Here is a 26,608-nt window from a genome sequence, read left to right as displayed (position 1 = left end):
GGATCGTGCATGACAGTAGTTGCTGTGTCACAGGAGGTTTTGAGAGCGCACAGGTAGCTTTTGCCTACTCCTCCTTTAAGCGCAGTTTTCTGAGCTAATAACTTTTCCAAACATCTGCAGAGAAAAATTCACCATCAGAAAATTTCATCTTAGTAGAACAGACACCCAATGGAAGTCAACTCCACTAAAAGGGTATTGGTGATAAGTTACGCCCCCCCCTCTTTCTGCTGTACTTGTTCTGATTCAAGTAATGAAATTAGCGAGGGTGACATTAGGATGTGGGTGAATTTTTTGAAGAAGTTTATTTTGTGAACAGTAGCACTTTAATACACTTATTCCAAAGAAGGCAGAGAAAGGGTCATGGGTTAGTACTCTTCAGTGATGTGAAACCTCTGTCCTGCTGTGTGGACGAGCCCACACACTCTTGGAAAAAATATTAGAATCCTTCTCGTAATATTCGATAAGAGCACCACTACTTCTTGATAAAAGTCCGAAATATGTCATATGTGAACTTCTGTAAATTCTCTTCAGCTTCGTCATTAGAACTTATCACTCAAGATTTGCAGTTGGCGCTGCTTTTTAACACACGATTTAAACAGATTTAATTTGAATAAATATTAAACGTATATTTTCATATTCTGATCCAAAATAGGAAGTTTTAAACATTTATTATATTAATGGATTAAAACTAAATAGATCTATTGTGAGAAAAACATTATTTGGCATTTCTTAAAGAATCATTGGTAAAAATAAGACACACTAATAAAGAGAATGAGTAGAATTTATTGCCTAAAAACTTAAAGAAATTACATTAGTTTGTTGTCCATGTTTACCATTGCACTATAAACTTCATTTCTAAAGCAGTAACGGTTCTAGTTCCGTATGGGTTGACAGTTTTCATTACAGTAAACCCTCAATTTAATGGACTTCGGATTTAACAGACGAATAAAGCGACTGGCACCGGATTGTATTCTGATGTGCTCATGAAATAGAGGAAACAGAACTTATACGTCACGAGCAATCGTTCCAGTCTGTTTATGGATAAGCTCGTATCATTCGTTAAGTTCTCGCCTGTGCCCTGTTTCTTTATTATAACTTCACTTACCGTTATGGCACCCAAGAAAAATGGCGAAAAGAGAAAGCTTGCATATCTGAATGTCAGGCAGAAATTAAAGCTGCTAAACAACTTTCTCTCTGTGATCTACACGTTGGCTCTTTGTAAAACTCCCGGACTTGCAGAACCTTGTTCATATAATTAATAACAAACAAACTGTATCAGATATTGTAAAAAGCGAGTTTAAGCCTACAGGAAATCTATTGTACTATTCTTTAAGTTCGCAGCAGAATAAACTCTGCCTTTTAAGAGTGCACTATATTTTCAAATAAATGACATCTCCCATTATTAAATAAGTCTAAAAACGAGTAATGACGAACAGATAATTTCAAGCGTCCTAGCACTAGTACAATGGTCTTTATGCCAACAACAGAAAAAAACTTCACCTTCACAGCGAGTTGCATTGATAATGCCGTTTTTATTATTTATATGTAGGCGCCATCCGCCAGACAATGGCATCTGCGCCATATACAGAAGTCTTCATATTCAATTACCATAAATTTCACCAGTGATAAAAATAAGTACATATAGTTACCATAAACTCATATCCAGGTTGTTATCAATGATTATATCGGTAGATATTATAGACCGCTCTCATGAAAATAAAGATTTGGCGACCAGGAGTATCAGGATCTTCCCAACATGAATGTCTATGTTCGCCATGTGGATCCTGTACTAGACGCTACTTTCGTGAGCCTATTTTTTAGTATATTTTGCAAGTCGGGAGTTTTACAAAGAGCCAACCTGCAGATTCAGTGCATTAGAATTTTATTTTATTATTTATTGTATTAGGCGGGCCTCCAACCTTTGGCAACCTCAACGTGTATGTAAAAAATCCTTCAAATAAAAGTTAAAACAGTTTTTGATTTAAAAAAAAATGTATTACTCAGAGCACAGTGCCCATATCAAGACGAAGCGGCTCCTCAAGTTGTTTCTCACTATATCACACAATAAAATCCATACAACATTCTCATTATACGGTGGTGTGCTATGAACAGCGTCTGTATATACAGGATTGTTAAAATTAAATTATCCCTATGTAGAGGGCTCTGGAGCGAGTTCTAAGGCTCGTACTGAAGAGAAGTTTGGACAACAGGTACAATAAAGAATGCGCTCGCCATTTATTGGAAAAAAATTCAGTTACAAACTTTGTCACTACATGGCGCTGTGGCAATACAAACCACTTGAACACCGCTACAATTGTTCAATTTTGGTCAACAACAGTTTCCATTCGAAGAACAGCATTTTCTACAGCCGAACGTAACATTGTCAACTGGAATAGCCTAGCACATGAAGTCTAATGCTGTCCTTCAGATCAGATCTGACAATGTGACATCATTCCCGATACACCTGGTTCTTCAAAAAAAACCCCACAACCAGAAGTCGCATGGGGTTGCAGTCCGGTGATCGGGTGGGCCAAGATGTCTGGAAACAATGGCTGATGACCCGTGTTGCCTTAGCAATGTTTGGACACAACGGTGGATATGGGGTGGCGCACTATCTTTCATTAATATGGTATCCTGAAGGCACCCACGTTGTTGCAGCTCTGGTATTGCCAACATTTCATAATATCGCTGTCCAGTTACGGAACAGGTGCGGGGTTCAGTCGGTGTTACCTGTTCAAAAAATATGGCTGTAAATCCACTCCACACTGTCACTTTTGGAGAATGCAATAGGACCTCTTAGATAACTCGAGGGTTTTCTTTTGCCCAAATGCGACAGTTGTGCGTATTCACTTGTCCATTTAAGCAGAAGTGGGCTTCACCACTCCAAAGGATGTTCCATGGCCAAGTGATATCCACTGTCATTCGCGCCAGAAACTGAAGTGTATATGGAACGAATATCTGCATCACCATGCTTTAGCTGTTGTTGCATGTGCACCTTGTAAGGATAGTACCGCAACACCTGACGCATTACTAGCCTTACAGTGGAATACGACATGTCCACTTCACGAGACACAGCTGGCACACTCGCGCTACCACATGGAGATTGACTTGATAAATCCACGACAGCCATAGCCACATCTTCATTACGAAAGGAGTCCACTTGTTTTCGACCTCTACTTGGTTGAACACCAAGATGTCCTGTCGCTTCAAATTTCGCAATCATTTTGCGGACAGCACAAACAGTCATAAGTCCACGTGGGACTTATACGCTTCTGATAGCCGCACTGCATTGTTGCTGTTCTGATAGTACAGCTTCGCTAATAGCGCCTTTTCCTGCAATGTGGTTGGCATTGCTGCTGTAGTGCAGGCAAACATCTACAGTACTGTTTGATTTTGAAGAGACTACTTTGGTTTTATACAGTACAGTAGAGCTGAGTAGTGGCGCTGTGGCAATAACTTACGATTATGCAAATAACGTAAGTTATTTGCATAATCGTAACTAATATAGTTACACGCCATACAGTGACAAATTTTGTAATTAATTTTTTTCCCAATAAATGGCGAGCGCATTCTTCATTGTACCTGTTGTCCAAATTTCTCTTCGTTACGAGCTTTAGAATTCGCTCCAGAATCCTCTACATAGGGATACTTTAATTTTTATTACCCTGTATATTCGAACTCCGTAACTCAATGACATTCGCTATTCAAGAATCGAAGTAGCACTATGAACTGCCAAAACACACAATCCATTGTGAAGTAATCCCATCCTATCTTCCACTCTCGCTGCTGCAAGTGTGTGGACGGCCCGTCAGATGTCTCTATACTCCCTGGCTCGTCTCATTGTTTATTTACGAAGAGACCAGTCAAACAACACTATCCACATCGACTGGTTTGCAGTGTTGTGCAGCATCACAGAGTACTTAACGCGGGTTTGTGGAAAACAACACGAACCGCATAACAATAACAAAATGGCCACCAATCCATTGTGAAGTACCATGTCCTGCAGTATGGGTTCTGAAAACAGCAGCATAGCGATTCAAGAACTAGCAACGTAACTGCTTTGAGTACAACAAGGAGCCACTATTTAACCCCAGAAGACTGAAACACAAGGAGCTGCTTTATTAATTTAGGAATGAGCAGCACAAGCAACTTTCAAATAATAGAACATAAACAGTGGTACTGCAGCAGACACAAGTTCGTTATTTTTGAGAAGAATTTCACGAGTGCAGCGCCAGCACTTGCAGGACTAAAGTGTTTTCGCTGACGCACTGATTGCACAAAAATCATGGAATACCTACTTAGTGACGGGTAGGCCTGCCTTTCGCCCGGATAAGAGCAGTCACACGATGAGACGTTGAGTTCACGAAAGCGTTACACAGGTGTTTCCATCCATGCTTGCTGCACCACTGTCCATAATTCCGTCGTATTCCTGGGTGCAGTATCCAAACCTCAAACGGACCTTTCCACAACATCCCACAGGGTTCATGTCCTGTGAACAGGGAGGCCATTCCATGGTGGTAATTTCGGTGGAATGCTCTTCGAACCATGTTCGAATCACTACCGCACTGTGGGGAGGCGCATTGCCCTGTGGGCGCACGATAATCATGAAGGGATGCAGATGGTCTGCAAGGATGGACACGTAACCTGGACCATTCAGAGGTGCGTCTAGACGTACCAGAGGTCCCAACATGTGTCAGTTGAACACGCCCCAGACAACTACCGACCGTCCATCTGCCTGACAGTTCCTTGTTGACATGACGGGTGCGTAGCTTCGTGCGGCTTTCGCCAGACACGCACCGTCCCGTCCGTTCGAAATAACTGGAAACGGGAGCAGGAGACCCGTCTCCAATCATCCAAGGTCCAGTGCCGATGTTCTTTCGCCCAGTTGGGGCGTAGAGTCCTGTATCGTGGTGTTAGCAATGGGACTCTGGTTGATCGGCGGCTCCTGTAACCTGTTGTAGCTAATGATCGCCTGATGGTCTTGGTGGAGACGTTTCTAGCAGCTCCCTCGTTGATGTCAGCGGTGATTTGTGCCACTGTCGCTTTCGGTTGGCTAAAACAATACGAGACAGACGTCGACGGCTACGTTCATTCACCACCTTTCTCCGCCCACAGAGATGTCCACGATGGGATATTATTCCGGAAATGGCGTATTCTTGATACACTCTCGATACTGTCGAACGGGAATAGTGCAATTTCTGTACCACCTCCGCGATAGTAACCCACCATCATCCCCTTTCAAAGTCTGTTAACTCACGACGTTTATCCATACCGACATCGAATTACCGTCTATTTGAATGCAGTGATGCACTGTACCTATATACCTGCCAAGCGGTGGGATCGTCCACTAGCGAGAGGGCTGACAGCATCGCGTTGCCCAGGAACCAGGTATCCCATAAATTCTATCCTTTCAGGGTATAGCGTTGATGGAAGTTTTTCTACATTTGGAATTAGCATGCATATGAAAGTTGCACCAGAATTAACCCTGAAGATGCAATTTATAAGTGGTTTGTACAACAATGCTTATCTGGCGTAAATGTACGTGGTGTTGAAGTGAGTTCAGCTAGGGAGAAGCTAGCTGAACGTATTGAAAAAAATACAGCTCCAGACTCCGAAGGGTCATCTTCGAAACCTGGAACGGGCTGAACTTCAAATTCCTAGCATGGCTGAATACAGTTTTTCGAGGTATTATTATACGGTTAAGATAAGTTGTCATCTACTGACTATATAATATGCATCAACCTTTAAAGTCAAGATAAATTAAAGCCTTTTTATTGTTTAAATTTATTTTTTGTGTTTTACATAAACATACAGAATAACTATGTATGTTGTTATACACTGGTGTGCAAAACTTAAGGACCAGTTAGGTTTTCACCTGTAGCTTCTCAGAGCAGTGCCCTGGATGTGAGAAAAGCATACCAAAGTAACCTCGTGAGGTGCAGAAATGATGAAGGAAACAAAACGGTACAGAGGGACTTTATTCAGAAATGGCAACATAGCTGCCATGATACAGATACATCACTGCCAAAGATGGAACAAAGGGAAGAGGTGGTCCTCAGTAAGAGATATGGCCACCCCTAATGTCGATGCAGGCTTTGCACTGCCTGTCCATACTTAGAACAATGTTTTTGATAAGTTCTTGCGGTAACATTGTCCATTCCTCTGTCAATGCCAACTTCTACTGGTGAACATTTTCTGGTGGGTGTGGACGTGGCACTAGGCGTCTCCCCAGAGCGTCCCATATGTGTTCGATGGGATTTAGATCTGCTGGGGGGGGGGGACGGGCCGGCCAATACATACAAAAAATGCCCTCACTTTCCAAAAGCATATCACAGCTGTAGTGCGATGTGATGTGACGAACTCGGGGCCAATGGCACCTCGGAACAGACGCACATGGGGAGGGATTACCTCAGTTCATTAGCGTGCACCGGTTACAGTACCGCCTTCCAGTATCTGGAGTTGTGTACATCCATCCAAAATAACGCCTCCCAGACGAGAACACCTCGAACGCCATATCGATCCCTTTCAGTGATGTTTGCGGGGTGCTACCGTGTGCCAACCTCTCGCCAGATTAGCTGACGTCCAGAATCGCTGTTGTGACTGAATCTACTCTCATCAGTAAAGAGTACCTTACCACAGTGCTCTGCTGTTCAGTCCTTGTGTTCCATGCACCACTGTAAACGGTGTCTTTGATGGGCAGGTGTTAAAGGGACACAGCGTACTGGCTGTCGGGCAAACAGTCCACTTTTGTGGAGTTGCCTGGCCACAGTAAACCGCGATATCCTGCGTCCAGTGCTGCTGGTTTGCAATGGATCCCGCTGTCTGGTGTCGGTCGCTCTTGGTCTGTAGGAGTATGTAACGGTCATCATTGGGCGTTGGTCCTTCGGACAACTGAACAGGTCCTTTGAATACCTGTCGTTCTGAAGGCCGATTACCCACGTGAGACGATGCTATGGGCGATACCGAACTCTGCAGCCACTCCAGCTTCCCATTATTCGACCCCGGGTAAAGTCATCCAGATGTTGTCTACTGGCCATTTCGTTGTCTGTAGCACTGTATGAAACCAATCGTGCTCATCATTCGGCAATTGGCACATAACTGCTGCCTTTATCTGTTTATGTGAGCCCTCTCATTACGATTCATATTTTTGCATGTGCACCAGCTTTCTACTGAACGACCACAGTTATGCAAATCGCCACGGGCTGTTTCGTTTGATTTTGTGGTTTAACCTTTAGAAATAGTTTTGGTCCTTACGTTTTGCACACCCGTGTATTATCTGGGAGTGATAATGCACCGGGAAAAAACTTTTTTAATTTGACGGACACCCCTCCATTTTAGTCCATAAAATCACAAGTTTATTATATACGACTTTTAAAATATCTCACAAATATTGAATAGACAGATAGCGCAACTCTATTTTATCAAATCACAAATGAAACCCTGGTATTTCTCGTTCAGGGTAGAAATAAAACATTGCTGAATGCGGGCGGGACGTCATGCAGTTTAAATACTTCACGAATGTGCGTTGCCTCTTGAGATATATAAGGGTGCCTGTTCCTTGCCCTTTATTACCATTCATCATTATATTAATGCACCTACGGAAGTTTTCAGAATGGAATAATAAAAATTGATTTCATTATTTCGTGGGATTAGTACCACACTCCAGTCCTCTCTATAAAACTGTGGATTTATCTGACCCCGTTTCAGCCAATTATAGTTCAACCATAGTATTGATTATAGCAATAGTATCTTGTTTCCTAACGTGTAATGAATATGACTATTAATTAACCCTCAGATATCAAAGTTTCACTCGCATGATCCGATTAGATGTGAGTTAATCAAACCCCCGCTCACTTCATCATACGATTGTATACGTTTGGATGTTGATTAAATTAATTCTGACCGCCTCTCTACTACTGCAGCTAACAAATCTTAACAATTTCAAAAGAGTTATTTGGTTATTAGTTATTTGGTTTTTAGGAGCATTAGCAACTAAGGCCATATTGCTCCGGGATATGCGGTGGTCATTCCCTGACCTTTCCACATCCTCCGTATTTGGTGGTGACGGGCTCGAACCCCGGTCTAATCAAGAAGCATGTGCTATGCACTGCTGCTCCTTCCCACCTGGCTACGGAGGCGCCTTCAATTTCAAAAGAACACGAGGGGTTACGCTATATGAAAAGTTTTAAAATTTACGCCATGTAATAAAAGGGGTAACAGCCGGAAACAAAATAAGTTGCATTTCGAAACTAATTTCATAAAAAGTATGAAAATATTTTAAAATTTGGCCAATTTCTTTGTTTTCGGCTATTCGATTTTAAAACAGTTATATTTAAGTTCATCGATTTTTTTTCTTATTTTTGCTTTTTTTTTTTAGCAAATGAACATCTGTTACTGCATTGATTCCTTTTTCTCTCTCTCTCTCTAAAGGATATATTTAATGAGAAAATGAGCATTGCTGAATGCTGAATATTACGAAAAAAAAATAAATAATAATATATATATATATATATATATATATATATATTTTTTTTATTTATTTTTTTTTTTTTTCAGTGGTAACAACAGAAACTGAACGCATTCCTGAAAGCAAGGTTAAAAAAAAGTTTTAGTCCAAGTAGAATTTATCGCTCCTTGATTCTTCGGTACGATCAGGATTCGGTTTTAGTCCACAATAATAATTTACTCTCGCAAATTACAGAATCGTAAAAAATTCAAAAAAAAAAAGAAAGAGAGAGAGAGAGAGAGAACTATTGACACCTTTTGAATTTTTCATTAAAGTTATTTGTTGTCTCTTACATATACTGAAAGTAAAATTACTCCGCACCCTTTTGAATGCATCTCTGCTCCCGTTCATACATACATTATTCACACGGTTTCGTGCCAGTACGTGGAGATCATCCCCTCCCGACCCATTTTAGAAATGGGGCTGTATTTTTGCTCTGTCTGTATCGAGCGATAGCGCGGCATTTTGGGTCACCCAAGCTCGAATACTGTATGCGTTGCACGCATGAAGCGTCTGTGTTCTCAATTGACTCGGTATTTCATCAATAAAGATAGCTTTTTTTTTATTATTCCACTACATTACTTCTCCTGAAATAAGCATCTTCTATTAGGTATCTAAACACTACCTGATGCGTAAAATATGTGTAGATGGGGTGCTTTTTCCCATTTGATTATACCAATTTATGAGCTAATTTATAAACTTAAGTGAAGCCTATAACCAACAGTGCATTATAATCGAGAACTAAACATATTTTCATTCAGCACTCCGGCTTAAATATATTACTTAGCGCACCAATCGTTAGTGCTGGACTGTACAGGACACAAGTATCGACCAGAGTTTCTCACTACTTTGTAATGCCAGTGGGTACGCCAACATTACCATAATTCGTTTGTTTACTGTCAGTTGCTGGTAGTTATTAATGAGAGCTTAGGTAATTATTCATTGGAAAGCGAACAACAATATTTGAATCTGTTTTGCGAAAACAAAGTTCTAAAAATCTTGTAATTTCACAATGTATTTCGATATCTTTTAAATTGCGTATTATTTCATCATTAAATAAATTCTGATCCCAAAAACTGGCTCATTCTAATATATTACTTAACGCATTAATTGATCTCAGTTGCTTATTAACTGTTTTCATCATTTAATAATCCACGGACATAAGTATTATATTAAATACTTTATATTTCTTTCCCATTCCTGAAGGGTCTACAAGAAACTCATTGTGGAATGAGCGAGTTTCATGCACTTTCAATGTAAAATACAGGAACGAAAGAATACTGGCAGAATAAGGCCACTTTTATATTACTTATAATTTATAAATGGCTTCTTGATCCCATTATTGAATTTCCATCTGTTACAAAAAGTTAAATACAAAGACGATTTCAAAATATAGCAATATATTTATAGCTAAAATGCATTAAAACGTATTTCATTTCAACACTTAAACATCCGGGAGCAATGTTTTATTGCCAATTTTACAATAATCTACTTTGTTGGCTAGTTACTGTAGGATTTTTAGGCACACCAGCAACTTAGGTAACAGACAATATGCTGATTTTCATGTAGCTGAGTTTTCGCTTATCTAATTCGTTGAAAAGCTTCTTTTTATTAACCTCTATACCCACGTCGTAGATTACTATCTTAGGACCAGGACGCTTCGGTGTAGAAACTCTCAGTCGCCGTATTCTTTCATTTTTCTTGAGTTCTTTGATGTCATTCGCATTTCCATCCCCAATACTTACCATTATTCACCATCTGTCTCACTCTCACTGCTTTTAACATTCCTTTCATAGTTCGACCCACTGAAGTCTGACGATCTTACTACTCTTCAAATGTGAATCCGCCTTCGTCTGAATCACAACAGCGTGACTAACCGCATCATAATCTGTTCTCCGCAATATCTTAATCCTCTTTTCTGCAGTCATATCTATGCAGTCTACTCCCCTTCCTCACTAAACAATCTTTTTTCATCTGGAACACTTTATTTTGACCACCCTTCAATTGGATAGTCTGTAAATCACGCACCTGACCTCTATGTTTCAACCATCTGTTCCAGACAACTTTTTCTTTCGAATTCGAGTTTAACATTGAGCTCAGTTGGTGTATTTTCTTATTCTCCCCACCTTGACCAGATCACACGTATTTTCGTTCTGCTTATCTCACTGCCCTTATAAAACAGGTAGTCCTATATGCAGGTTTCCAAGAAAACCTGTCAACTCAGTGACTGGACATAGACAGACCCTATCAGAATTGTCCCGTATTCTGATTGGTGCGCTTGATTCATGTTGCCATTTACGGAATCTCCACGTACAACTGACCCTCCGAATTGCCCGTTGTATTGTTCATCTTCAGGTCAAAGTCCGGCTCAGAATTCGCGTTTTCATCGTCTACCGCTGGATTTTCATTTGAAGTTGAACCCTGTCCAACAGATTGAGATTGCCCACCTCAATCAATGCTGAGTCCTTTTCAACATTTCCTCTTACCCTCTCAAGGATTTGTACATCTGCCTTCTGGTCAAGCTTCTGGCGTTTCTCATATCCTTCGATATTGTTCAGCAGATTCTACAGTAGTCTTCTGATCATCAACTAACTTCTGTGTAGTTGGTAGTACAGAGTATTGAGATTCTTCACTGAGCCTATCAACAGTAGATAAAGGACTGACTGTCCTCAAGGGCAACACCAGAGACATCCTCCCAATCTTTGTCCAGGATCTGTACATCATCTGCAGGCTCCACGTACAACTGACCCTCCGAATTGCCCGTTGTATTGTTCATCTTCAACTCCTCTTTCCATTTATATCCTAGTTTTCTCTTTGCCTTTTCTTTTTACTGCTCCTCTTCCGAACACCGTACTCAGCAGCAACATCGCCGCGCTTCTCCGGAATTGTTGATTCTCGGACGATTTATGGGGCAAGGAAATATATCCGCCGATCCTCTTTCAAATCAAGCCCAGCTTCTACGCCACTTGTGATCCATGTATCCAACTGACATAATACCATATCACTATTGCTTTTCAACTCCCCCACCCGAGCATCTCCAGCCAGCAACCACACCTGACACTTGTAAATTCTGCAAAGCCATTGTGAGTGTAGATATACAATCTTTAATTTCAGTATGAGCTATATACAATTCAGTAATGACTTTGACGAAGGGATGTATAAGACAGTACACTAACACGCATTTTTTAATATATGTTTTCTTTTCCCACTTAAAAAGGCAAACCGTGTGCAATTATTTCAAGTTATGTTCTACTGAAGCCTTTTTCACTTAAGATCTAAATAGCCTTTCAACCATAAATAGGGACATCCACCGCATCATATATATATATATGAAGTAAAGGAAATGTCTAGCTGTGCAAGGCTATGGTGTACCATAGATCCAATGTACAGGGTTGTTAAAATTAAAGTATCTCTATGTAGAGGACTCTGGAGCGAGTTCTAAGGCTCATACTGAAGAGAAATTTGGACAACAGGTACAATAAAGAATGCGCTCGCCATTTATTGGAAAAAGAAAATTAGTTAAAAATTTGTCACTATATAGCGCTGTGGCAATACAAATCACTTCAACAGCGCTACAATTGTTTAATGTGGTCAACAACAGTTTCCATTGGAAGAACAGAATTTTCTAGAGCAGAACGTAACATGTCAAATGGAATAGCCAGCACATGACGTCAAATGCTGTCCTTCAGATCTGTCAGAGTTTGATATCCTTCGTGATACACCTGGTTCTTCAAAAAATCCCACAAGTCCCATGAGGTGAGCTCCGGTGATCGGCGTGGCCAAGATGTCTGGAAACAACGGCTGATGACCTGTTCGTCTGTAAAGTGTTGCCTTAGCAATCTTTGGACACAACCATGGATGTAGAGTGACGCACCATCTTGCATGAATATGGTATTCTGAAGGCACCCACGTTTGCAGCTCTGGTATTGCCAAATTTGCCAATATTTAATAATATCGCTGTCCAGTGACAGAATAGGTGCGGGGTCCAGTTGGTGTTACCTGTTCAAAAGAATGTGGCCGTAAATCCACACCACACCGTCACTTTTGGAGAATGCAACGGGACCTCTTGGATAACTCGAGTGTTTTCTGTTGCCCAAATGAAACATTTCTGCGGTATTCACTTGTCTATCTAATCAGAAGTGGGTTTCATAACCCCAAAGGATGTTCCATGGCCAAGTGATATCCACTGACATTCGCTTCAGAAACTGAAGTGCGTATGTGAAACGAATATCTGTATCATCATGTGCATCTTGTAAGGATAGTATCGCAACACCTGACGCATTACTAGTCTTACAGTGGAATACGGCATGTCCACTTCACGAGAAATAGCTAGCTCACTTGCGCTACCACATGGAGATTGACTTGATAAATCCACGACAACCATAGCCACATCTTCAACACGAGAGGAGTCCACTCGTTTTCGACTTCCACCTGGTTGAACACCAAGATGTCCTGTCGCTTCAAATTTCAAATCATTTTGTGGACAGCACACACAGTCATACGTCTATGCCTTATGCACTTCTGACGCCGGAATTCTTTGATAGCCGCAGCTGCATTGTTGCTGTTCTGATAGTACAGCTTCACTAATAGCGCCTTTTGGTGTTGTATGATTTTGAAGAGACTGCTTTGCTTTTATACAGTACAGTAGAGCTGAGTAGTGGCGCTGTGGCAATAACTTACGATTATGCAAATGATGTAAGTTATTTGCATAATCGTAACTAAGATAGTTATGCGCCATATAGTGACAAATTTTGTAGCTAATTTTTTTTTTTCCAATAAATGGCGAGCGCTTTCTTTATTGTACCTGTTGTCCAAATTTCTCTTCAGTAACAGCCTTAGAACTCGCTCAAGAGTCCTCTACACAGGGATACTTTCATTTTAACGACTCTGCATTAAATTTATATTAATTATTTTTCAACAGGGTTGTTATCTTCTATATAAAGGTCATGGTTTCCAATAATTCTCTATGCATTCTTAGAATCCTTTAGCAGCTTTCGCATAAAAATTTGTTGGTGTTAACCAAAAAATCGACCCTCAGTAGAGGCATTATGATCCCATTGAATGCAATTATCAATCTTAAATCCACTTCAGCTCCCTATGTTATTGCATGGGCAGCCATTAAACCTTGAATGGTTGAATTCTCCAACCATTAAATCGACCCACGAGACTGCAGGTGTCCTCATGTATCCTGATGAAGTTGGACAGAAGGATATCTCAGAGTTTGGCAACAGGCACTGGCGAATGCCGCGTTCCACGGTATCCTGCAAATGTTCGATGAGATTGACGTCGGGGGATTTTGGTAGCTATGGAAACACACAAAATGCTTGAACATAATCCTCGAACCATTCCTGCATATTTTTTCTTTTGATGAAACGGGGCGTTGTCTTGTTGAAAGAGTCGAGCACCATCTGGATGTATGTACGGCGAAATATGTAGATAGGATTGTCAGGTGTCCGGTATTTCAGATTACCGTCCAGTATGATATTATGACCAGAAACAGTGCTGAGGTAGGATCTGGTGGTGTGGGTGTGTTCAATCGGGATGAAAAAACACAGGTGGTGGACATGTGTATCTTATGTAGGGCGACACCTGAACGCTGGTATACTGCGTAAAATGGCCAGAAATGGGTGCCGTGTGTGTCTTTAGTTGCTTCTGGCCACTTTGCTACCAGAGAGCAGAAATCACCAGAACATCTACACCACGAGATGGACAACTATACAGGTACTGTCCAAAGTGGATCCAGTGATGCCAATGGAAACATTGCCCTAACCATGATACCACCGCCGCTGGCTTGTTTTTGTTCAACCAATGCAGTCTTGGTTGTAGTCTGTTCATCTAATCTCTGTCGAATATCAACCGTTCATCGGCATGATTCAGCTGGAACCGATTTTCATCAGACAAGGCTATTCTTTTCCAATTATCCGATGTCCAGGAAAGATGCTTTTGTGCCCACTACAAGGCTAAGACCTGCTCTGTCTTACTGAGGGGCACGCTTGCACTAACCAGACCGCCGCAGATAAGGATCTATGGCCTACCATAAAAGTGCAAGCCCAAATGAAATACCTTGGAATAGTCATCGACAAAAATCTATCTTTCCTACCGCATCTTGTAAACTTACATAAGGTCACAAACTACACTGCCCTAGTGGCCAGGGTAATCTGGCGGGACTGGGGCCTCAAAAAGCTCACCCTGGCTCTTCTATAAGGCAGTTTTCATCCCTGCCATCACTTACGCCTCTGGGGTGTGATTCCCAAAGACGCAGACCGTCGTCAATCGCCGAAAACTAGAAACCATCCAGCACTCTATCCTCCTAACAAGAGCTTGTCGCACAGTCTCAACCCATGCCCTGCAATTCCTAGCTGGTGTACTACCTTTAGACCTAGAAACTGTCCGCACAGATCTACTCTATCAACTCTCCAAAGGAAAATCAGACACAATATTAGACCTCATCTCTGATCCACTCAACAACAGGACTGCAGAAGAAATGAGACTTACCACCCATTTAACACAAGTCTGGCAGGCTAGGGATCCATAACCCGAAAATCTCTTCCAGAAGTTCAAACTGTTTATCCCAAATTCCAGACATGGTTCTCCCCAGGCCTACAAACCACCTTCCTTCTCACAGGGCACGTTTCCATTCGTGCAAAACTGACTTCCTTCCATATACCTGTAACAGAAAACGCTCTGTGTAACTGTCGATCCCAGGAAACCTGGGACCACCTTAGGTACCACTGTTTGTTTTGTTTGTTATTTGGTTTTTAGGAGCATTAGCAAGGCTATATTGCTCCGGGGATATGCGGTGGCCATTCCCTGACCTTTCCGCATCCTCCGTATTTGGTGGTCACGGGCTCGAACCCCGGTCTGATCAAGAAGCGTGTGCTACGCACTGATGCTCCTGCCCACCTGGCTACGGAGGCGCCCTTAGGTACCACTGCCCGCTTTACGAAGATCTCTGAAGCATTCTCATTACACAGATTCATTACCTTATGCAGGATCAAGAAAACCATCTTCTGGATCACGAGCAACACTCCCGCGCCTTTTCCAAGTTTGTCCAAGACCTGTTTTGCCAGGCAACGAACTTTATCTCAACCGTAAACCTCCGCGGGAATAGTGCCATACAACTCCTTCCTTGGTTCGTCCCAGGAGTGACACAACCACCAGCACAGCTCTGTGCTGCCATTAGGCCTTCCTAGCCAGTTTCCCTTGCGTGGTCTTTCGCCTCCACTCCCCAGGCGGGAGAGGAAGATGACTCCTGGTCTCCTCTCCGTCGCCGCCCCACTTTTCCCTCTAGTTGGGACATGCGCCTGCTCCACTGATTTGGGGATCATTTTCTCTGTGAACCCCTTATCTCTCTCTCTCTCTCTCTCTCTCTCTCTCTCTTCCCCCCCCCCCAGTACGCAGAGACGGAGGTAATCTCTGGTGCCATTTGACACTAAACACACTCTACAAGGCGGAGGCTGGTTGCGACCGTCCTGGGTAGACTCAGAGGGGAAAAAAGTACCCATCAACTTCTACAATGTTATAGCAAAATATCTATCCAACAGAGAAACAGAGATAAATACTCCATACAAAAAAATCACTAGAATGGTGCACAGAGGATCTATTAGTGATGGCCGCATGGTGCAAGAAAGGCTATCGCTTATGCTGACAATGATAAAAAAATAATAATAATAATTAATAAAAGAAAAGGAAATTAAACCTATCCTCCTATGCGCTTCTCTGACCCGAAGGTACTATCCAGATGATCTTTGAATTTCCCCAAACTATCAGCCTCTACCACCCATGCAGGCAACTTATTCCAGTAATTTATAACTCGCTGGCTAAAATAAAACTTCCTGCAGCCCAATCTAAACATTTCCCCCCCGTTAACTTAAATTTATGTCCCCTAGTTCTAGCATCATTTATAATCTTGAAAATTTCGTCCTCATTCATTTTACTAATGCCTCTCAGAGCCTTAAACACCTCAATCAAATCTCCTCTAAGGTGTATACTTTCCAAACTCTGCAACCCACATATTCGAAGTCTTTTTTCATAAGGACGCCCTTTTGCCGATCTCCCCAGGCGATTTACCCATCTTTGCACCCTTTCAAGAAGCTCGATGTCTTTCTTTAGGTGCGGTCTCCATACTTGAGCACAGTATTCCAAGTATGGTCTAACAAAAGCCTTATATAATGGGATTATCATGTCCCTATCTCTACTTTCAAAAGTTCGATAGACCATCGATAGGACACCATGGGCCTTCCTCGCAACCTGTTTACAATGCTCAGAAAATTTCATGTCTGACCGTATCGTAACACCCAAGTCCTTTGCCTTCAGTACTAGGTTGAGTTGAACTCCACCAAATGAATAAGTTATTTTGGGATTACTGTTTCCCAGGTGTAATACCTTACACTTTGTTGGATTAAAGCATAGCTACCATTTTTCTGACCATTCCTGAAGTCTATCTAGGTCTCTCTGAAGAAGCTCAGCTTGACAGTGACCATTAACTACTCTACCAATTTTAACATCATCTGCAAATTTATACATCACGCCCTCTATCACTTCATCGATGTCGTTGATGAAAATTAAAAACAACAGTGGTCCTAATACTGATCCTTGGGGGAACCCCACTTCTTATATCAACCCAATCTGAGGAATAGCCATTTATCACAACCCTCTGCCTCCTTTCCTGAAGCCATCCTGCTATCCATCTAAGGATTTTCCCAGTGATTCCAACCTGTTCCAGCTTATAAAGCAACCGTTCATGTGGGGCTGAGTCCAAAAGCTTTGCTGAAATCTAAATAAACAATGTCGAAATTATTCCCTAAATCCAGTTCGTGAGTGACCCTTTCAAAATAGCGAACCAGATTTGTTAAACATGATTTTCCCATTGCAAACCAGGTCGATATGCAGGAACTCATCGAAGACGAAATTCCACAACGGTGGGTCCAAAACTGACCCTTGCGGGCATCCTCTGTGTACTTCTGACTAATCTTTGGTATGGGATCATGACTTCTATCTTTTGCTGTGAGAGGTTGGAGCTGATGGTATGAAAGCTTTGTTGGAGTTTGTACAGGCAGTCGACCGAAATGGCCAGGAAGTATTTGCTTTGGCGTTCTTCTATTGCAATGATCAGATTCCTCATTGGGGGTGGCTGGAAGATCCAGGCTTGGTGCATTTAAATCCGTTGATATATAGTGTTGCAGTAGTCGCTTGTGTAGGAGCCTTTCATAGTGTTTACTGGCCACGGTTAGGAGCACTATTGGCCTGTATGATTCCGGTTGCTTGGGGTTCTCGCCGGGACCTTTGATAATTAATTTTAGACTAGCTGTCCTCCACTGTTTTGGGAAGTATCCCGCTTTCAGACAGCAGTAGGTTCTGTGCCAATTCAACCACTCGCTTGACAATCTCAGGTTCCATCTGATCTGTGCCGGGGCACTTTCTGTTTCTAATCCTTGCTGCAGCTCTTCCAAGGTGAAGGGGCGTTCCTGTGTTTCTGGTGGCAGAGTTCTCGGCGCCACTTGCTCCCTCTAAATAGTACTTAGGATGTTTGTCGATTTTTCCCATTTAGTGATTAGCTGGCCTTGGGGGTTCTTGTTGTGACCTTGCACACCACTCCCCAGAGTGTAGAGTGTGTTTAGTGTCAAACAGCACCAGGGGTTTCCCCCATCTCCGCGTGCTATACATTGTGGGTGTGAAACAGAACACTGTCAATGCCAAAGGTTTAAAAGTATATGGATTTTGTATTTGTGTAGTGTCGTGTACCGTTATTCATCTGGTCATTTAGCCGCTGGGCCCCAACGTTGCCCCACTGCGCCCCGTGGAGGCAGACCAGGTACACCACTATTATAGTTATTTACTCTGGCAGGTCGTGCCACCTAATTTCCTGAGTTTTCAATGGCAAGCACCTAAAAAAAAATGCTATAGATAGGGGTCAGCCAAAACAAAGGGAGTACTAGTTGGGCGATTTGATGTTAAGTTTTTGGGTGTAGGGCTCAAGCAATTTGGAGTTGATTCAGACACTAGTTGTAAGTTAGAGAAGGGGAGGGAGACTGAAGACTGGGGGAAAAGATAGAGATACGGGGTCCATAGGGAAGATGACCCCAAGTCAGTGGAGCAGGCCCATGCCCCACCAGAGTGAAAAAGAGGGGTGGCGAGGGGGAAGGACACCAGGGAGTGGAGGCAAAGGACCACGCAAGGGAGGCCTAAAGGCAGCTGCTGAGCTGTGCTGGTGTAGGTTCTCTCACTCCTGGGACGAAGGAAGGAAGGAGTGTTTTTTTTTCTTCCCTTTTCCTGAGAGGATTGTCATATACAGGAAGTTTCTTACTTTGATCTTCAATGGGTGGTGTTTGGGTGCCTAACCCGTCTAGCAGTGAAGACAGACTGCGCAAACCCTGTAAAGGCGGCATAGCGCTGCTCGTCCATTATAATCAGGTGCTCACAATGCCGGGGATTTTCTTGCATTTTAGTGGCAAACCTTAGTCGGAACTCGTCATATTCATGGCAATCATACATCATATGATCCCACGTTTCTTCAGCCCGCAGTGACACAGCGGATCTTCTTCTATGCCTAGGGATGTTAGCTTCGCTTTAAAGGGTCCGTGGCCTGTAAATAGAAATGTAGTATGGAGGCCTGGTGAGTACCAGGGAGGAGGCTTTGGACTGATGAGGTTCACAGAGGGAATGAACTTTTTGGTTATCAGTCCTTTGTTGGTGGTGTCCCATGTCCCTTGCCAGGTCCTGTACATAATTTCAGAGATTCTCTTCCTTTCCTGTTTGGGGTTGTTATCAAGGTTAAGAATGATGCCTGCTGTTTTGTTGATATAATCCTCTTCTTATTACCTCTAGGTGTAGGGGTATACATCCAGCTAGCACCTGTAGAGCTGGGGTGCTTACTGTACGGCACGCCCTTGTTACGGCAAGGAGCATAGAACGCTGTACGCTGTATGGAGTCTAGTTTATGGCGATTTCGGTCGAGGGAGGCCCTAGTACACCATACTGAGGCTCCATAGCAAGCTATTGGGACAAATATGGCATTATAGATGAGGGCCAGAGCCCGGCGCTTAAGGCCCCAGTCTGCATGGCTTATCCGGATGATCATGGCCGAGTATTTTTTTATTTTCTGTGACATATATTTCAAGTGAGGATGGAAATTTAGCTTCATATCTAGGACGATTCCTAAATATTTGATTTCTGGGTATAATTTTATGGAGGTGTTGTCAATTTTGATAACCGGTGGTCTTCGTAGTTGGAGCGTTCCCTTGAGCAATATAGATTTGGTTTTCTCTCACGAGATCTTTAGTCGGTGAATGGCTGTCCAATCCTGGAGCTTAGTTAGTGCACAATTTGCTCTCTCCTCTAAATCAGCCCTTGTGTCACCATGCACCACCAGAACCAAATCGTCAGTAAACGCAAGGGGTGAGTCATCCCCAAGTCCATCCCAAGGAACTCGTCCAGGACGATTGACCAAAAGAAAGGCCCCAGGACCAAGCCCTGGGGACAGCCTCGGGAGACCTGGCGAGTGACAGACTTGTACCTGGTACTAACATGGACAGTGCGGTGTCTCAGGTACTCCTTGACACAGCTATAAAGGTTGAGTGGTGCTTTGGCTTGTCGGAGTCTTCTGAGAATTCTTGGCCACCACAGCCGATCAAACGCTCCAGCAAAGTCAACTGTGATGGCTAGCGCATACTTGCCTTGAGTGCTTTAAACAGTAAATATTAATTTAAGAAGAGCATCTTCGGTGTTGCAACCAGCTTTGAAACCGTACTGAAGTGGAGAAATGAGGTTTTCTTTAGAGTAGCATTTTGACAACCTGCTGAGTAGAAGCCTTTCCAGAAGTTTGCCAAGGACTGGCAAGAGAGCAATTGGCCTGTAAGATTTTGGCTCTTCAGGTGGTTTGACTGGGGAGTTTAAGGCATGCCTCCTTCCAGATTGCAGCAAAGTGGCCTTCCATTAGGCATCTGTTGAAAGTGGCGAGCATGGTGTTAGGGAAGTAGGTTGTAAATTTCTTGATAACATCCACCTCGAGGAGGTCATTGCCAGGAGTTTTATATTCTTTAGTTTTGTCCAGTGCAGCTTTTAGATCGTCATTTGTAAAACGTTCTGCAGTATTTTCTGTTGTATAAGAATCGTTACCGGTAACGATCTGTAGTTGCTCTTCAGTTAGCTGTGCATCATCTGTTGGAAAGAGGGCATTTAGCATGTTATGGACAGAGTCCTCCCACGTGAAGGTGGAAGAACCATTAGGCTTTACAGTTGTACTGAGGACTTCACCTCTAGGGAGTTTGTTCACAACGATATGATAGACAACTCCCCAGGCGTTATCATTTCCTATGATCGAGACCAAATTCTGCCATGAGGCTTTTTTGCAGGGTCTAATCATGGTAGTGTAACTGTTCATTAAGAATCGGTAACTGTCTTTTGCGGCTTCGACCTCCAAGGGTGGGAGGTGAGCACGGGCTCTCTGAAAAGTTTTACGAGCTTGGTGGACTCTCTTCCTCATATCTTGCAGTTCAGCATTCCACCAAGGGACTGCCTTCAAAAACGCAGTCCCTTGGTGGAATCGCAATCCCCTTCTCTTGGGGATTGCCATAGCACAGGCCTCTTTGATGGTCTTGGAGAGGGAAACTGCACAGTCCTCAGAGGTGATGTGATTCAGTTGTGAAGAATCTTCATGAAGTCTTACAAGTTCGGCTTGAAAGCGTGGCCAGTCAGCTTTCTTTGTGCAGAATCGCACTACATCCCTTGGTATTGGGGGAATGCGATCCACGGAGTGGCCAAGAGAATAGGTGATTGCTCTGTGGTCAGAAGTGGTCCATGCTTCATTAACCTTCCACTTGCTGAACTTTCCAAAAATAGTCGGCGTGGTCAGGGTGATGTCGATGGTACTTTCCCAGAGGGTGCTACTGTATGTGGGGAGATTTCCAGGCTGGTTGAGTACTTGTAGTCTGGAGGCAAGGATGAAGTTTTCAAGTTCCTCCCCAATTCGAGTGACCGTACGATCAGGTGTTTGACTATGCCACAGGGGGGAGCGACAATTCGCGTCCATGGCTACGAGTAGCTTACCCTCCCTGGGAGAAGGTCAAGTCCTGTTTGTATTATGGCGATTGCAATTGAGATGTCTTCACCAGGCCTGCTATAGAGTGAGAGCAGATGTAAGGATCCCATGGCAGTAAGAACGTGAGCACAGGCACTAAGGGATGTACAAAGTGGAGCTATTTTAGTTGCAGAGATTTCAGTGTTACTGACTAGGATTGCGGCCTGTGGTGCATCTGTAGTATCATGAATGATTTTGTATGAAGCTGGATAACCTGTGACCTTACCCTTGTAGGCATAAGGCTCCTGGAGCATAATTATGTCAATATTTTCTTCCTCTGTTTTTAATTTAATTTGTTCAACCACTGCTCTGGCATGCTGTGCATTAATCTGCAAGAAATTCAGCTTCTTCTTCTGTGTTGGTGGTTGAGTGGACCGTCTATCCATAATTGGTTCTATCTTGGTATATTCCCTTAAATTTTATATATACAGGGCAGTTTGCATCCCTGACGGAGTGCAGGTGGGGTATTTTAGACCGTTTGCAGTTTGCACAAGCTGCTGGTTCCTCCCTTTTAGGGCAGTCTTTGAACTCATGTCCCTGCTGGGCACAGTGACCACACGTTGGGACCCGTTGGTTGCAGGTGTGCGATGTGTGCCCAAATTGCAGACACCTGAAACAGGAACTGGAACGTACTCCGGTGGCTTCCCCATCCGATGTAGATTCTCTCATGTTGGCTAATAACCTTCCACGCTCTGGGGGAAAGTTCGACTACCCAGTTAACTGTAGCAGCTGACTTAGACTTCGTGATATGTTTTGGTATAATGTCAGCATCAACGTCGTCCTCTGCTGTATGCGCGCTAAGGTTTTGTAGTATATTTCCTCCATTAGCTCTTGAGGAGTAGTACTCTTGTCCAGACCGAAGAGGATAATGGAAGGTCCTTTTCGTTTTGGCATTTCCGCCTTCAGTCCTATGTTGGAGATTTCTGAACTCTTTAGTATAGTTAGTGCCTCCTCCCTAGTATCTGTTTCAATGATAACACCAGGCATCCTGGTTTTTCTTATGCTTTTGATCTTTAGGGTTTTCATCTGCTCCTTGAGATTACTAGTTAAGACATCCTTAACTGCGTCGCTAGTTATTAGTTGCGCATCCTGTGTGGGTTTCACCAGGATAACCTGCGATTTAGCTGTTCTTTTGTGAGATTTCCTGATAGTATTTTTTTGCACAGGGACCTCTTCGTTGAGCGAGGAAGTGTCATTCCTCAACGCCTCGGCAAAAGAACGGGGGCGTTGTAGCATTTTGTTTTCCCGTTTCTTGTGTGAGTCAGTCTAATTTGGCCGACATTTTCTCGTTATCTGTATGCAGATGGTAAACAATGCCCTCCATTTTCGACCATATTCTAATAATGCCTGTGCGAGTGACAGCAGTGATTCTATTGGTCTTCTTGGCCATATATTTCTCAAGGATGTCGCGCAGTTTTAAGAATTGGTCAGTTGGGGTCCCCTGTAGTTGTTTTTCCTTGTCATCAGTGTTATCTGTATCCGATCCGCTGGATGTATCCCTACCTGGGTCCCCAGGTATATCCCTTACAGGGGGGACTCTGTGCCAGATCTATATCTTGTCCTTCTAGCTTTCCGCGTGCTTTTTTGCCTCTTTAGTTCTTTCATAGCTTCATCGTTCTCATGAAGGAGATTAGCATTTCTAGTGTGTCTGCCAGCGTCTGGGCGGTCTCTGTTCATATATTCAACGTCGGAATCTGGCATGGTTTTATTTCAGCGCAAAATTCCAGAAAAAAGGGCAATACAATTTTTCAGGATTCCACAACTATAGTCTTTTAGAGAATCGCAGAAGATTGTGTTTACTTTGCAGGCTGGCTTAAATGTTTTCGAAAATTATATGAACACTGATCAAGTGGGGTGAATTTGTAAGCGCTCTGTAAATAGATTTCCATATTGTATGCGTGGACAATCCCATTTAGTTTGACCTTGTGAAACTCGAACAAGTATACAGTAAACGACTGTAACTACTTTCGCTTCTCAGAGAACAAAAGGCAGAGGGTTGGTGCCTCGTTGCTTGAGGCAGGGATTAACCACTTAGCTGTTTTAGGTTGGTATTCACTTTAAGTGGTATGTTCCAAGTGCTATCGATCACTACTGCTAAAGCATATAACTATGTCAATCTAAAGTTATCAAAAGTAAATTTACCTCAAAGATTCGGGTCCAATAGTTGTCTCTGTTGTGTAGATGACATATTTAGCTTTCAGAATACCCCAAATGCTTTATACTTCGTTGTTTAATTATACTTGAATTTTAAGTAAATGTAGGAGCACAAAATAACTAGACTGACACCTGTTCCAACAGGATGCGCTCTCCCCCACACCACTCCCCAGGGAGGGCGTCTTTGTTTCCCATGTATGTCTTTTACTTTTTTGAATCTTGTCATTTTACTGGTTTTAGCACCTCCACCTCATGCGCCGGCTGTTCTGTGGGCTCGCTGGAAGTCCTTTCTTCTTGCTATCTCCTTCCTCAGTTCCTGTAGCTCCCTGGTCCGCTCCTCCTGGCATAGGGTTTTTCTTTTTATTGCCATTTGGTTGACCTTTGTTATGAGATCCGTAGTCTTTTGTTGCCGGGTATCCGGCTCAGTCTCCGCTTGAATTTCTTGATATCTAGAGTGGATTGCTTCAGTGGGCGTTTCTGCAAAGAGGTTCTAATCCGCTATGTTGATGGCAAACCTATTGAGCTGCTGTCTAGTTGCTGAAATTCTGGCAAGATTTCTTCTGATCCGGAAGGTGATTACCTAGTGGTCCAGGAGTTCTCCACCCTCGTCTGCGACATGTGAGGCCAAACTGGTTGTGGCAAGAGAGAGAGAGAGAGAGAGAGAGAGAGATCAATCGTCACCTTCCACTGTAGGTTGCAATAAATCGGGAGCTGGTTCGGTTTGTTTAGGACAGTCAGCCATGATCCAGAAGCGCCTCGTTGTGGGTCCCTTTTCTATCCTCTGTGGAGCTGTGCCATCTAGGCAGTTCACGTCTGATCCAATAATTATTTTTTGGTCTGGTAATATGTTTAGGAGGTGCTGCAAGTAGTTGGAGTGATATCCTGTCCTGGTCGGCAGTACAAAGAGACCACAAAGAAATTCGCTAATTGGTGAGACCACCCACGACGAACATAGCCGTCTGACTTTTGTCATTGTTATGTTAGGATTTCGCACTATAGTTGCTGCCCATGGGGTGTGGCCATCCTTTTTGATGAGTTTGTAGGCTAAAGGGTATCCTCTTACCTTTTTACCATGAGCGTATGGCTCTTGAAATAGAAGGATATCATCCCTCGCGTCATCGGCTTTCAGAGTCAGCTGGTCAGCAACCGCTTTAGCCCTTTGCGCATTCTGCTGGAATATCTTAACCTTTGTACACTTATATTTTTTAGCGCGTTTGCATAATCGCTTCTGTTTTTGTATATTCCTTTCGCTTTAATCTAACACATGCATCTTGAATCTCTTACTGAGTGGTTGGCATCCATTTTTTGTTTTGCAGTTCGCGCATGTAGGGTTGTTGCTCTTATTTGGGCAGTTTCTGAATTCGTGTCCCTTTTCTGTGTAGTATCTGCAGGTCAGAGCTGTCTGCGAACACATGTGGTTGGTGTAGCCAAACTGCAGACACCTGAAACATTTCAGCACCACCACATGTTCCCTGAATCTATGTGAGCTCCATTGCATGTACAGTCGGGTCGGGTCCCTCACAGTCCACCATGCATCTGGTGCGAATTCCACGACCTAATTTCGAACATTATTATAAGTTCTTTCGACTCCCCGTCTGGCATAACCTCCTGTAGGTCCTGCGCGCAGGCCAAATATGATCACTGTTGGGTTCAGTCACAGAGTCGCCAGCTTGAGGTTTTCCATGATCGCTTGTATTTCTCCTTTAGTCTTCGTCTCTATGGCGATTCCGGTGCTCCTAATCTAATTGCCTTTATCCGTGTTATTTTAAGGTGTTCTTTCACGGATTCCATTATTTTAGCTTTGATAACCTCACTCGTTGTTTCTTGCTCCCTGTTCTTTGGTCGTACAATTACGAGGGTTTTCCTCTTGGGCGGTGCCTGGTCAGCTTCATTTGTAGCTGTAGCACGCTGTGGTTTTGGTTTCCACCATTCGCTTGGAGGACCTCCAGAACTGCAATCGCCTTCTGGTGCTCCTCATTTGTTTTAAACAGTATTGTCCGTGCCCCACCAGGAGAAGAAATAGGGGTGGTGGGGACAGGAGCACTTTTTCACCCCCCCAGGGAAGGGGATGAAAGTGTGCTGGGTTAGAGCCCAGCTCAGGTTGCCAATAGGGCATGTGGCAGCAATTGCTGCTGTTCAGTTCATTTTTGATGTCTGGGTTTCCAGTTCACATGGTTGGCTTATGTTTTGTCTTCTTCAAGGTTATTATTTCTAGATATGGGTCCCAACATATGAGCCGGGTCGAACCCTATGTCCCAGGGTGCAACTTGGAAGGTTGGAGTTTGCACTCCGTCCATCATCATCTTCTGTGTCCAGGAGATGATGTTCTTGGTAGCAGAGTTGCGGTCTTAGTCAAGTCGTGGGAGGTCTAAAGATTGAGTCATCCTAGCATCCAAGTTATGAGTTGTTCATCATTTTGTTTTAATTAGTCTGGTCCAAGAATGGCTAGTACTGTTCTTCCTGGTCGGTAGTAAAGTGTGTTTAGCGTCTAACGGCACCAGGGATTTCCCCTATCTCTGCGTAGTATACATTGTCCTATGTTACAGTACCCTGTAAAAGCTAAAGATTTAAAAGTGTATGATTATTGTGTACCGTTGTTCACTGGCCATTTAGCTGCTGGTCTGCAACGTTGCCACGTGGAGACCAGGTACACCAGTATTTTAAATAAGTACTTTGGCAGATCCTGCCACCTAATTTATTGAGATTTCAGTTACTAGGTCATATGTAAAAAACAAAATTTTTTTTTTTTTTTTTTTTTACAATTTTCGGTGGTAAGACTAATGAGGTTACGAGTCCGAAAGAGTGATGCACGGCTAAGCAGTTAAATTTCGATTGTGTGGTGTTTAGAAGCAGGGGCCAACAGAGAAGAC

At 43.1% G+C, this 26,608-nt stretch overlaps 1 protein-coding gene across 2 annotated transcripts in view; it reads left to right on the top strand.

The window, feature by feature from the left end:
• LOC150085482 (potassium voltage-gated channel protein Shaw-like) overlaps nt 1–26,608 on the top strand; it is a 124,614-nt gene that overhangs the window by 49,904 nt on the left and 48,102 nt on the right. The gene's annotated exons all lie outside the window — the stretch shown is intronic.

The sequence above is a fragment of the Mastigoproctus giganteus genome, chromosome 5 (assembly GCF_048544385.1).
Source record: "Mastigoproctus giganteus isolate SK-2022 chromosome 5, ASM4854438v1, whole genome shotgun sequence".
In the NCBI taxonomy this organism is placed as follows: Eukaryota; Metazoa; Arthropoda; class Arachnida; order Uropygi; family Thelyphonidae; genus Mastigoproctus; species Mastigoproctus giganteus.
Note: the sequence above shows the minus strand (reverse complement) of the source record. Positions and strands in the feature narration are given on the sequence as shown.